This window comes from Dromiciops gliroides, chromosome 3, assembly GCF_019393635.1.
Source record: "Dromiciops gliroides isolate mDroGli1 chromosome 3, mDroGli1.pri, whole genome shotgun sequence".
NCBI lineage: Eukaryota > Metazoa > Chordata > Mammalia > Microbiotheria > Microbiotheriidae > Dromiciops > Dromiciops gliroides.
Window position 1 is genome coordinate 383,611,252 of NC_057863.1, and position 15,051 is coordinate 383,626,302.

The 15,051-nt window shown below is 35.4% G+C and overlaps 1 protein-coding gene across 1 annotated transcript in view; it reads left to right on the plus strand.

The window, feature by feature from the left end:
* DPP10 (dipeptidyl peptidase like 10) overlaps positions 1–15,051 on the plus strand; it is an 883,075-nt gene that overhangs the window by 726,108 nt on the left and 141,916 nt on the right.

The window sequence follows — 15,051 nt, forward strand, 5'->3', positions numbered from 1 at the left end:
TGTCCTTATCTTTATAAGGTTTGATACCACATCTATTACTTGGATGTTCTAAAGTGGCTTTGCAAATATAGAATTCCATTGTTGATATATGACACGTAAGCTGAAATAAGCAAAAAATGGTTTGTCATGAGGGTCACAGGCAAAGCAGGGCATATTTCCACTGATTAGATGGTCATGAAACAGTCACTTGCTCATGGCTGGACAAGAGAGAATGGTCTAGAGGTACAAAAATATGTTGGAGGACTTTCCATGTAATTGAGTCACCATTGCCACACTTGGCTTGGTCACCATGACAAGGAAAAGCCAGGGTGGAGGACCTCTAGTTAGCTTCCTATAATTAAGAAAGTGAATTTACAATCTACAGCTCACAGCTCTGGGGCCTAATATACAGGACTTATAATGACTACCCCTGTGGAACCATATCAAACTGATTGATGATTATTGGAATAGAGTAGGGGTTCAAATGAATTATTTCTTAAATAGTCTCACCTCTTCTGTGCAGAGCAATGTGCTATGTTTTGAAAAAAAGGTGCAAAACTTAGATATGGCACGGTCCCTACCTTCATGGATCTTATGGTGATATTGGGAACATAGAAAAGTTAAGGATCAAACTCTAAAAAAAATAATTTTTCCTTACAATTATAGTGTTTTGAATTTTACAAAGAATTTAAAATGCATTAATTTTAACCTCAAAGCCATCCTTTGAGTCAATGTTATATAAATTCATAACAGGAATTTATTATTTTTTTTGTCTTTGTATCTCCAGTGCCTCTCACAGTTCCTGGTATATAATCAATGCTTAATATATCCCTACTAAATGAATGAATCACATATTATTCTCAGAATCAATTATTGTCCCTATTTACAGCTGAAGAAACTGAGACACAAAGAATTTAAGGGAATTCATCTTTGTCAAGCAACCATCACCAGTCATTATCAGAAGCAGTGCTTAAATTCACGTTTGCCGACCAGCAAATTTTCATTCTATCCATCCTTCTGCAAGCATGGTGCCCTGCATACAGTAGTTAGTTCTTTAATCTGTAAAATAGGGGGGTTGAATTAGATTGTCCTTAAGATCCTCTCTAGATCTCAATCTATGATCCTGTAGCAATACATATTTATTGTGAGATTTCAGAAAATGATAGAATCCCAGAATTCAAGAATTGGAAGGGATCTAAATTTTTTTCTGATAGAATTTAAGCTCCTAAAGGTTGGAGTGGTTGCATTTTTTTTTTTTTTGCCAAACTGCCAGGTAATATAACGACTGGCAACCTCATAGTTGTTCTAAGAATCCTTACTGATTGATTCATTTGGATTGTCTCTCAAGTCCCACATTCTTGCTTCTATACTTGTGAAATTAATGTTCTTCAATACTATATTTTTTCAGTAAATAAAAATCTGCTTTCTCTTTTTCCCATCTACTCCTACTGAAAATAAAAACAGATTAAAAAAGATACAATGATATGTAGTCAAGCAAAATAAATTTATAAATTCAGTCTGATCATTCTCCACATATAGATATAGGGAGAGGGATATCTATATCTAAACATATCTATGTATGTATACATATCTTTAAAAAGCTCTATATCTTTAAATATATATGTAGATTTCTCTCTCTCTCTCTCTCTCTCTGTCTCTGTCTCTCTGTTTCTCTCTGCCTCATTCTGCACACTTTATTCCTGTCACTTTACTCTCCAGAAATACATAGCATATTTCTTCAAGTATTATCTGGAATCATCATAATTGCTTATTCCGAGCAGTCACCAATTATTTTCCTTTTTTCCCCTCTAGCAGTCTCATTTAACTTATTTTAAAAAAAAAACATTTTAACTCTTTTCTTAGCTCCTACTTTATCTTTTCCAGAGATTCTATTTGAAATTGTGCCCAAGCTGGTTTTTGTTTTGTTTGTTTTCCCTTTGAAGTTTTACTTGTAGATGTTTTGGAATCATTCTATTATTCTGGATTTATGTTTTGAGAATCCCTATCCATAATAGATCATTATAATGGATTACTCTTTTTTATTTGCTAATTCTTCTAGTCATCTTCATAACTGTAAACTGCTATTAAGGCCAAGCTCTCAGTACTTCAGTATAAAATGTCTGAACTGGTCCTGCTGCTGCCTTATTGGGATTTTATCTGTTGTGTTATTCCTGGACAGCTACCAAAGAAGTCTATTACAGGTGTTGGGGCCAAATTTGATACAGGAAGAGTTAATTGGGTGGCTTGCCTTAATATTGGGGTTCAGAAAATAATGAGGGACCTCTAGGTTCAAAACTCCCTCCCCTCTGAATGATTTCTACTCCCTGAGTCTGAGCTTTGCAAGTTTCTGATCTAGGTTTTGATCCTGAGCCACACACCTATGGTATTTCCCTATTTGGAGTTCCAATAGATGGGTTTTGGACTCAACTAGTGTCATTCCTCTGGAAATCTCTTCTGGTTTGGAGTGGTAGAACTATGGGATCCTTTTTTATTCTTGGGTTCCTACACTGGTCATTCCACTATAGCCTTCAAACTATTTTGAAACCTGCGAGTGAGACACTGCTAGATTTCTATATACTAAACCACATAGTTAAAGTTTGCTTCTGAATGTGGTCCTTTCTTAGTGCACAGTCTAGGGCCTATAATTCCACCTTACTCAGACATAGAATCTCTTGGCACAGTCTTTTCTTCAGTCAGTTATGGATCTATGCTCTGGAATTGAACAATGAACTAAAGAGGTGCCATTTTTCACCTTTTATTGAAACTTGAGTTGTGTCCCCTCTATACTGTACCTCATATCTCTTCTTTAGCTAATGTGTAGCCTCTCACTGCACTAAAGCATTATGCTTGGACGTTACAGACTAGAATCCATCCACGGTGTCCATAAACCTCTCTTTCTATCTACCTATGCTTCTTTGGGCTAAAAAAAATGAGTCTGCGATTATTTTTCTTTGATTTCCCAATTTCTTGAATTCTTTCAGTTGTGTTTTCTAGATCTTTTTGGAGGAAATATGGAGGGGAACTCATTGTACTTCTTCTTGAAACTGTCATGTTGGCTTTACCTTGTAAAATTGATTTTGGAACATGTAAGACTTGGATTTGTTTCTGTTCAGTTTCATCTTGGATTTAGTCCAATATTCCACACTGTCAAGATCTCTCTCTTTTCTGGCAGGAATGAGGAATTGATTATATCCTCCAGTGTGTTGGCTATCCCTCTCTGCTTTCTGCCATCTCCTAATTTGATAATCCTACTCTGTGCTTTTGTTATTGCTAAAAATGCTTGATGACTTAATTTTTAACAGTAAAAAAAAAAAGACAATTTTGCCTTTTAGTAGTAGCATGATCTGGTAATGGAAAAGCTAATTTTACAAATAAAAAGAATAGTGTTAACAACTTAACATTGAGAAAATAGTGATTACTGCATATTTATACTAGCAAAAATAAGGCAATTAGTAGTTATATTTAAGTTGTACATAGTTCTTAAAAAAATAAAAAATCACCTGAGCTATTGAAAGCTATTGAATATTTTCTTGAGTAATTTACTGAAAAGCTTCCCTGAGAGAAATGGATAAGTAGACTATCATAACTTCCTCCACAAATTTATATTCAGAAATTCAATTCAACAAATATTTATTAAATGCTAACTGTCAGCAAAGCACTGTGCTAGATGTGGTATTAAAGTGACATGAATGAGACAGCTCCTAGTCTCAAGGAGTACACAATATGTTTTCACTGTGCAATTACAGCATCTTTCTTCATTGAGAGATGTAAAAAGAGGCAGAAATTTCTGGAAATTTAAGTTATATTGGACAACGCAAGCAAGGTACATAAATAACCATATAATAAGACAGGGAACAATCAAATACCTAAAATAAGTGAATTGAGGTGTAAAATAACTTCTATGTTGATCACAAAAGTTGCTTCAAAGGTGTCTGATTAAAACCAATCTCTGAAGAATAGGCAATGATAATTTTCCCAGAGGCAGGGATGGTGGTAGGCAAATGGCCTCATTTGGAAGGCATACCATGTTCTGAACTAGAAATGTGGAAAGGAAGACAAGAAAGATAAGGCCTTTCTAGAGAAGTATTGAGGACTGATATGTGGTATTTCTCTTTAATATATTAGAAAATGAGAAATCCTAAAGGAACAATTGAGGAAAAATTAAACAAAAATTAGAGATAACTGAGAAGAGAATATTAAGATTGGGAGACATGATAATTGTCTTCAATTAATTGAAGGTTGTTCATTTGCAGGTTCTCCCTACTTTAAGTTCTAAAAGATTTCTATGAATTACAGCTTTACAAAAAGGGAGGTCCTGCCTAAATCATCATATGGCTATTGAGTAACTACTGTGAGCAAGGCTCTGTTCTAGGTACTGATGGGAACAGAAAGATAAGTAAGATAGAATCCCTTCCTTCAAGAACCTTTATATGGATTTCCCCATCAATAAGCATGCTCTAGTATAAACTAGCCAGGCAACAATTTATGTGGAACATTATTGAAAGAATTCTGTCTTTAGAGTGATTGGGGGCACAACTATGTGGCACAGTGGATAGAGCACAGGCCCTGGATTCAGGAGGACCTGAGTTCAAATCAGGTCTCAGACACTTGACACTTACTAGCTGTGTGACCCTGGGCAAGTCACTTAACCCTCATTGCCCTGCAAAAAACAAACAAAACAAAACAAAAAAACAAAACAAAACAAAACAAAAACACCCAGAGTGAATGGGAAGAAAATGGCCTTTACAATGTCTTTGAGCTCTAGATTCTGTAAAGCTGAAAGCCTAAAGAAGCTTTTAAACAAAAGTGTATCACCAAGGAAGGACACTCTAGATTACAAGGAGTCACCCCAGAAGTCAGCAAGAACTAGGTTTAAACATTGCCTCTGAAATATGTGTTAATCATCCCATGTCCACAAATAGCTCTCTAAGAAAAAAAAAAATTCTATATGAGTTGCCAGGAGGTACCCACTCAAGTTCAGAGAAAATAAAATTTTCCAGTATTCCTGGCTAAAAGATGTAGAATTGTGATAAATAACTGAGTCCATAGAAAATTCCTATGTCTCATATTACTGAAACTATCCTCAAAGAATAGCAGGGTAGCAGTATAGTAGAGCAGGTAAAGATGCCCTCCAAACTAGGCAGACCTTAGTTCACATCTCATTCTGTCATTTACTGACTGTATGAACCTAAGTAAAAATCACTTAACCTCTCACTGCTGTTAATCATAGAGGTAAGTTTTGGTGATTAGAAATTGCAGAGAAGGTGCCAACCTGCATTAGCAGAAATTTCCACACTACAGAATTCCCTATAGCATAGATATAGGTCACTATCTCTATCACTAACATCAAAGAAGTTAAGACAATACAGCACTAATTGGTTTTAATTTTACTCTTGTTACGATTGGAATGACACCAACTGCTGGAGACTTACTGTAGAAAAGTTCCGCCATGAAAGGAAGGTCTTTGAGGGCAAGAACATGAGTCTTTTCTTTGGCATCAGGAAGTGACATTTGCTAGTGGGGAGGAAGAAGGAAGAGCTGGGCTCTTTGACTCATGCTCTTTCCTGGGGACTCTGGAGGAGAGTGAACGAGAAATGTGCTCTCCCTTTAATAGATAGATGAATGTAGGCCTTTCTCTCTCTCTTTAACCAAATTCTTATTCTCCTTAATAAATGCTTAAAAGTCTAACTCTTGCTAAAGCTTATAATTTATTGGCAACCATTCATTAGATATTTTAGACAGAACAGCTAGAATTTTAGCCCTTAACACTCTCTCTTCTTTTCCTGACTCTTATGCTTGTGAAAGTCTTATGATAGGTAACATAGAAATATCAGTGGCTTTGGAATCAGAGGACTAGGGTTCAAACATTGCCTTTAATAATATATCTGTGGGGCAGCTAGGTGGCACAGTGGGTAGAGTACTAGCTTGGAGTCAGGAACACCTGAGTTCAAATCCAGTCACAGACACTTGACACTTACTAGCTGTGTGACCCTGGGCAAGTCACTTAATCCTGATTACCTTAATAAATAATAATAATAATAATAATAATATAGTGACTTGAGAAAAGTCATTTAATTTTCCTGGGCCTCAGTTCCTCATGTGTAAAATGAAGGGTTAGGGTAGATGGTTTTCTGGGCTTCCTTCTAGTTCTATATCAAACATCCTATTAACATAAAAGGACATGTGATATAAATAAATGCATACTTAAAGATTAAATATTTGAGAGTAGACACTTCCATCATAGATGCTAACTTTGCAGTTGATTGAAATATAATAAAATCTCTGTTGAAAACAGTTTACCAGTCTCTATACATATCAAATTTTTGTTTTCCTGACATTATCTGGGCAACTTATTTCCACTTGTAATGAGAAAGTTTTTTCTTGTTCTGCGTTTTATTTCAATAAATTTGTCTTCATGCTGAAGTGCTATGCTGAGAATTAAGTTATAAATACTTATATAATGTTTAAATTATTTTCTTTTTTAAAATTGAAATGCTCCTTGCACCACATGCAGTCATTGACCTTAAGGCTACACAGGGAGTATCAAAGCACTGATTTCCCATTGACATTAAATGGAAAATAGTTTAATGTCAATTGGTATTAAATGAGCCCATTTGCATTAAATTAATGCACAACAATCTTTTACATGAAACTTTTTTTTTTCATTGAGTGGAATTTCCTATGAGGTTGAAAATCTGATGTCACCTTGAATGCTTGATGGATTGCAAAATTAATATTATTCATTCAGAAAATATTTCTTTTGCATAATTTGCTATCCCAGGTACTGTAAAGAATAAAAACATGGAAGTTGTAGGCTACTAGTCATGCAAAATGCATACAAATATATGTATGTATGCATATGTGTGTTTAAATGTATTATATCAATCACACATACCCAAAGTATCTGTGATTTCAAAATTGTGGCAATAGTGAGGCTAACACTGCCCATAAGAGCTTTTTTCATCAACAGCACAGCAAAGAGTTTGTAGGGACAAATTTTTAATTGGGGAGTGATAGCTAAGTGGCTTGCCACAATATTGGGGGCAAGGAAGGAGATAGACAGCCTCCCTCAAAACAGAGCAGATTTATTTAACAAGAATGAACTTAAAAAAAACACAAACAGGATCAGTAGGCTTAAGAGAAAGGAAATAAAATGGGGAAAGGGAAATTTTACAACCTGAAGAACACCACCACCCAGGAATCAGCTGAAAACACCACAGCAGCATCCAGTCACCCTCAAGCTTCAAGCTAGAATGGTGAAAAAAACCTCCCTTCTTCCCAGCATACCCCAGGTTGACCACACACAGCCCCCATCCAATTGGCTGGGCCGCTCTGACAGTCACATGACTGCCCTCACTGGACTGCCAATTATTAGAATTTGCCAGGCCCATGTAGGCATCAGCGAATGGTGATGACGTGATGTGCCAGCAACATGGCAACGGCTACAACCAGTGGGTGGGGGCAACTGTGCCATTTGCGGAGCCCCAGAGGCCAGTGCATGCACCCGGGTTTTTTTTTTAATTCTAGACAAAAGATGGGGTCATAAAAACCTCAAATAACAGATTCTTTACAGGTTGTTAAAGAAATATAGTAGTGCTTTTACTTTACTCATTTCAAAAAGCAATTATAAGAGGTAGGAATTGAACCCAGATATTTCCAACTCATAAGCATAAGTTCTATCCACTTTGCCACTGCTCAATAAGTGTCTAAAAACCTAATAGTCCTCCTTTTTTCAGGGATGTCATTCCTTCATTATAAAATAGGATTCCTTTGAAACAACATAAATTTTAATTCTTGAGATTTGTCCTGTGGTAAAAAATTACTTGTGGTAAAGATTATATCAAAAGTTTTAACTGAATCATTTGGGAGTGGTCACACACCTGGCCACTCTGAGACTGAGCATGCTACTGAACAGCTTTTGAAGGACCTCCCCTTTTGAGGGAGGAAAACTCCACCAGAAGGGAAGCAACTGCCGGTGGGTGGGGCGTTCAAAAAAGTGCAGTTTCTTTCAGTCTGGAAAGCAGTCTGGTGGCACTCGGATCAGCTCAGTGGTGGGTATTTTGTGCTCGGTCTTGAGCATGCTGGTTCTCAGCCTGGCGGCAGTTTGGGATTGGTGAGTTATGTGAAGGAAAACCCTAAATTGCTTTGAACTACCTTAATCTCTGGGATTGCATAGGCTAATATTAGAGTTAAGGACTGTCCATCTGTATTTCTACTTCTTATTTCCCTAATTGGTTTCACCTTTGTGGGCTAATTAATTCCAAGCAATAAAACCTGATCCTTTATGAACTAAAGCTCAGAGGCTCTTTTCTTATCGGCCTGGGAGGAATATATAAAAAGGAAAGTTCAAAGGGGAAATTAAACCTAAGAGAGTCCCTCATATTTTCCGGGACCGCAATATTAAGGCGAGTCACCCTAATACACTCCATATATCAAATTTTGGCCCTCACAGTCCCTCAGTCTGAACTGATTCCAGACTCATTCTCTACTTCCTAGGTAAAATTGCACTATATTATCTTGATAATAATTGTCCATTAGTCATTAATGTATGTGTTTGTTTCACATGACTCATCAGCAAAGATGTATCCTTTCAAGGAAAGGTAATTCTGGGATTAAACAATATGTTTCCATCTCAAAATGTCCCATTACCTTTGTCAGCTATGGTAGCATTCAGAAGGTTGGAGTTTCTGTTGAAGTGGAAAACCTTGCAGCAACCCTAAAGAATACCAATGTAGACAGAACTACTATGACATATTTGGACAAATGTTGGATATAATAAAGATAATTAAGAAAATGCATATTTCCAGCTCCCTTTCCACAAGATAACTTTGGTTTCCTTTCTAAGCTTGAGATTCTCTTCTGTGGATGAAGTTACTTTCTTTATAAGAGATAGATAGGTAGCTTTTTAGTTCTCTGGTTCAACATGTAAAGTGGAAGAGGCATTTAGTTTGACTTTTGGTTCACATTCTGCCATATGTTTCTTACCTTTCTCACATAAGAAGTTTAAAAATAATAATAAACAGCAACAATTAATTACAAGAGTCTATATAGGACCATTTACATAGTGTATTATGTAACAGTTTTGTCATTTTTCTCTATGGTATGGGCTCCTAGAAATGGTTCTCCAAGTTCAAATTACTCTGTTTAGTTCCATATCCACCCCAACACCAAAAAGAAAACAAAAACCCTAGCTTTACAGCCTAAATTATATGTTTACTTTTATAATTCAGTAAGATAGAAGATTAGATTAAATCAGGAAAAGGCATTTAATGAAATATTCTAATATACACACACATATACAATTAGAGCTTGTAAATCATTTATATATAGATCTCTTTCAAGGCTCATACAATCTAATGCAGTAAATATCACAATTGTTTTGCTATCACTTTATAGATGAGGAAACTGAGGGCCAAGGAGGCAAGTGAATTGCCTATACCTAAATAGTGATTTTGTTTTGGGACCAGGATTCAAGTTGAGGTTTCTTGATTCCACATTTAGCATTCTCTCAACTATGCTGTTATTCTGAATTTCAGCTTCCTCCTCTGTAAAATATGGACTTGGACTAGATAATGTTTCATGTCCCTTCAAGATCTAAAGAATTATATGCTATTATTTGTCTAATAAAATTTCAAGATGTCTTCATAGTATATGGAAAATATCACAGTATCTATTAATCAATGGCCAACTATAATCTCAACTTCCACATACTTATGCCTACATTCTATCAAAATATATGTTTAGTTATTCAGTGTAAAAAAGATAATCAAGGGGTGGCTAGGTGGCGCAGTGGATAAAGCACCAGCCCTGGATTCAGGAGTACCTGAGTTCAAATCCGGCCTCAGACACTTGACACTTACTAGCTGTGTGACCCTGGGCAAGTCACTTAACCCCCATGCCCCACAAAAAACAAAACAAAACAAAACAAAAACAAAAACAAAAACAGAAAAAAAGATAATCAACCTGATAGTATATCAACCTAAAGGCCCAATATTAATAATATTTTAAAAACTATTTTGTGTTTTTATTGTTTTATTTTCAACCTTATATTGGTGTTGTGCAGACCCATCCCATTATCTAATCAGTATTCTCTCTAAGACTTTCCAAGTAGTTCTAGAACCTAAATAATTGCCAATATGCCTTTATGTTCTAGTTATCCAGCATTTAATATCAATGTGGAGCACAATTAGAACACTGATTGTTTTTGTTCTTGTATTTTATTATATTCATGCAACTCAACTTTATACTTCAATATCTTGTCCACACTGTATATTAATGCTGATGAATTTTCTCCAAGTTTCCCATAATAGCTTTTATGCCATTGTTTTTTGTTTACAGTGGAATTTACTTTTCTTTAGGGCAGGGACTGTTTTCATTTTTATTTGTGAATCTCTTATGACTCACTGGAACTTTTATCACATAGTAGGAATTTAGTAACTGCTTCTTGAATTGCATTCCCTCCTAATGTATTATGCAAAACTTCCTGTACTTCACTGATCTCATTATAAAAATATTCTTCAAGAAGTGAAGTCAGTCTTTCTTCATCTTAAATGTCTTTCATTTTCCTAGAATAAATTTGACATTATCAATTTTTAATCTCTTTGAACTCCATAATTTCAATAGAAAAGAATGTTCTAACTATATTTTTCTTTTATTTTCTGGCTTTATTGTACAAATTCTACTTAGTCAATGGCTTTCTTCCTCAAAGTTTAGGGTTTTTTTACCTTTTTTATTCTGCTTCTAATTTGTACTAATGCTTAAAATAGTCTAGGCCAAGAAAATTATTGATATTTACACTAATTCCATATTTAGCTATATTGCAGATAGAAAGAGGAAAAAGCCTTGGTACTGAGAGATACAAAGTCTGGTTGAAATTAAATCATCAAAATGGTCTTTCTCTTTCCTCACATAGGTTATGCTCAATGACATTAATTTCTTTAGATACTGCCTCAGATAATAACTGATTCTTTAGAAAAAAATATGGAATATAGTTAAAGGATAAGGGGATTTACATTTTAATCTGATACATTAGACCATTTTCCCCCTCACTTTTAAAACTTAGATGTAATGGTAGCAATAACAATTAATTCAGGTTCTCCCTATGCAATAAATCTTTGAATAGTATCTTAATGAGCCTTTTTATACTGAACCTATCATAAAACTGAGAGCTATCCTTCACATACTATCTCTGCTACTGTACCTCTATCTTTCTTTTTCTCCATTTCTTCAAACCTGCAATAGCTCAAATCCCAGCCCTACTGACCAAAAGTAGTATTTGGATGCTAACCATATTTATTCTTCTTATGCTTCTCCCAGAACCTAGTACAAATATATATATATATATATATATATATATATATATATATATTTACCATTAACAGGTACTTAGAAAATGTTTTATTTGGAAATAATATAAATAGTTGAAATTTATATGACACTCTGCAATTCACAAAATATCTTGCATTCATTGAAACACTTGTTGTTCACAGTAAGATCCTAATTTGATGATATATTATTCCTATTTTATAAAAAGAAAAAAAATAGGATTATTATTGAGAAAGTTGGGAGTCTGACTCCAATTCAATATTCTTTCTACTACATGAGAGCTGTCTCATAACTGAATGCTATATTCTTTTTTTGCTTTTTTTTGTTTGTTTGTTTTTGTGCGGCAATGAGGGTTAAGTGACTTGCCTAGGGTCACACAGCTAGTAAGTGTCAAGTGTCTGAGGCCCGATTTGAACTCAGGTCCTCCTGAATCCAGGGCTGGTGCTTTATCCACTGCACCACCTAGCTTCCCCCTGCTATATTCTTTTTTGTAGCCTTCTCTGACTGTTAGATTAAGTCCATCATTATCTTACTTTCATATTTTTTAACTCCCCAAGGAAATTATAAGCTCTTTCAGGACTTTTGATATATTTCATGTTTGTAATTCTTCAATCTTGACACACTTGTTATATCTTCACCATACAGTGGCAAGGACACAACAGGGGTTCAGTAAGCTTTTTTTTGATTTGTTGACTAATTGATTTTCATGAATGAATTTTTTTTTTAGGCAATGGGGGTTAAGTGACTTGCCCATGGTCACACAGCTAGTAAGTGTCAAGTGTCTGAGGCTGGATTTGAACTCAGGTACTCCTGAATCCTGGGCCAGTGCTTTAACCACTGCGCCATCTAGCTGCCCCCCATGAATGCATTTTTTTAACCCTTATGTATGATACAGACCAATCATGTAATTATCAACATTATTGTTACTTATCATTTACTGAGAGAAGAGCTAGGAAATTTTTAGGTGATCCCAGGTATTTAGAGATACAAAATAGGTATACATAACTTTTTACTGTTGCCAAATTTTTCACAACCCCCGTATTCAGTTACATGGCCCCATATGCAATCCACAGTTTAATAGGCTGGGGTCTAATGTAGGAAATGGCACTTGAGTTGAACTAAAAATCGAGCTGCAATTCCAAAAGGCAGAGTGGGGGAGGTAGAGCCTTCCAGGTATGGGGGATACCTTGTGAAAAAACTGCAAAGAGTATGAAAGATCATGGATATGGAACAGTAAGTAGGACGATTTATAATTTAGATCCTGTGAAAGACAAATCATATAGAATCAAGAGGAAACATATAATTGTACTGTATTGAAAATGACTCTAAGTGCCAGGAAGAAAGGTTTGTTTTCTTCTACATGAAATAAGAAGTTACTGAATCTTCTTAATCTATTTACATAATATATCCCATGCTTTAGAAATTTCAATTTGGCAGCTGTGTGATGATAAAGAGAGGAAAAGCCAGAGTCCAATTAAGAGGTGATTATACAGACAAGAGCATTGGGGGGGGGGTGCTAAACTAGAATAGAGATTGTGTTAGCTCCTGTGAGAAAGAATGAACAAGACTTGACAACTTATTGGTTATGGGGGGAGGGAACAATTTGGATGGCTCCATCATTGAAACTTCATCAACTACCAACTGTTTTTCTGTCTGTTCTCAGTTTCAATTGAATCTATCAACATATTTTCCTTTTCCCCTTCTGAATTTCTAGTCCAACTGTTCATCTTCTTATCTTATCATCTCCCTCTGACTGTTGCCTCCAAATTTGGGTAACAGTTCCTAAAGAAACAAAGAAAGAAGCAAACAAGCAAATAAACAAATAAAAACAAACAACTGAATAATGAATTTAGAAATAAAATCCAAAATCATAACATAAATTCTTCTTTCCTGGGGGAAAAATTATCTCTACCCAAAATATTGTTTAATGGTACAGTGTTTTTTTTAAAGGATTCTTTCCCCATAAATTTTCTACCAGTGTCTTACATTGAAACATTAGTGTCTAATGTCTGCAATAAATATCCTGCGAAATGAAGTTTAAATTCAAGATTATTGGAAACCTTAGAGAAGGAAATCTCTAACATGTTGCATAGTGTAAAACAGGAAGCAAGGGGCTGAGAATGAGTAGGAAGTAAGCAAATCAATGTGTTTTAAATACTTAATATCACTGATTTAAATAATATGTAACTAGCTAAGCACTTGAAGATATTGACTGCAGTTAAATTTAATTTTTTTATAGAAGTATTTGTTTATGAAAACTGTACCCATAGTGAAAAAGGTTATTTATTGACATGGCATTTAACTTTGAGTTTCAGTTATTTAATATGTAAAGTGGTCACAATAAATAAAGGCCAGATGCTCACAAGAGGCTTATAAGAATCAAATATGATAAAGTGTTTACAAATGATTTATAACTTTTTTATAGCAAGTACAAATATTACCAGTTTCTGGCATCATCACCATCTTCGTCGTTGTCGTCACCATCATTATTATTTTCCAGATCTTCCATAATGTTAGTGCTTTCCCTCTGAAATTATCAGTTGTCTTCACCCTTATTACCCTGGCTTCAGTGCTGAAGACTAGATGTGTTTCTATTTCACCATTCATCAAGGATTTTCCATTACCCTTATGGAAATTTGGGAGGTATCTAGGCTCTTGACCTTGTCTCTAGCCTCCACCAATTGTGTTGCCTCATTGTAGGTGATCCTATGAACTTCAGTTCAATTTTACCACTTAAAAGTAGAATTAATACTTACAGAGGCAGCTAGGTGACTCAGTGGATAAAGCCAAGCTAAGGTAGTTCTGATGTACAAATTGAGTCAACACTGAGGTATTTCAGAAAGGGCCACTTAACCCCTTCATTTTTTACTCTATAAGAATCCTCCTGTTCATCCCTCATTTCTAAACTGGTGCCATCTCCCAGCTCAGTTATCCTTAGATCTTGTAGTTTGTGCCCTTTTCTCACAAGAATGGCCCTACATGACAAAGATTCTGTCCATTTATGGACCTCATCTTTCCCTCTCCTTTCCCTTAATTCCATCTTGTTTCTATACATTGCATTGTTATGTGCCTCTGTGGTAATAGGGGTGTTTGTTTTGTTGGAAGCAATCAGGGTTAAGTGACTTGTCCAACATCACATAGCTAGTAGGATTTTAAAGATGGATTTAAACTCAGGTCCTCAACTCCAGGGTCAGTGATTTCTCACAGATTGAGTTTAAAATGTGTCCTGAGGACTTCAGGAGGTAGCCTTCTTCCTGAATCCTCAAGCCATCAATGTGGTGTTTCTCAAGCTTGAGACAAGTAATCTTGGTTCCATGCCCTAACTTTGGGAGACCCCCTGGCTTCTATCGCACACAAGAATATCAGGAAAAGGAAATGGGAATGTTTAACCTGTATGAATTAGTAGGAACAGAATAGATGTATGCACACATGCATTTGAAAAACATCACCTGAAAAAAAATTAGTAATATTTATTTCCTCAGTCCAAGAAGGCAGAAAAAAATGTGAATGAGTAGTAGTTTCAAAGAACTAAGTTTCATCTGTATAGGGCTGAGTATTTCCTGAGGAGAATTTGGGAACAGAATGGTATGGTATTAAAAGTTATTGTTCAACTGGATTACTACTTCTCTGGAGTGTTATACATGGGATTTTTTATTTGGTGCTGTTTAGACCAGGTAACTTCTAAGGTCCTATCCAACTCTGATTTTCTCTCATTCTTCATGATTCTGTGCTGTCTTTCAAAACAAA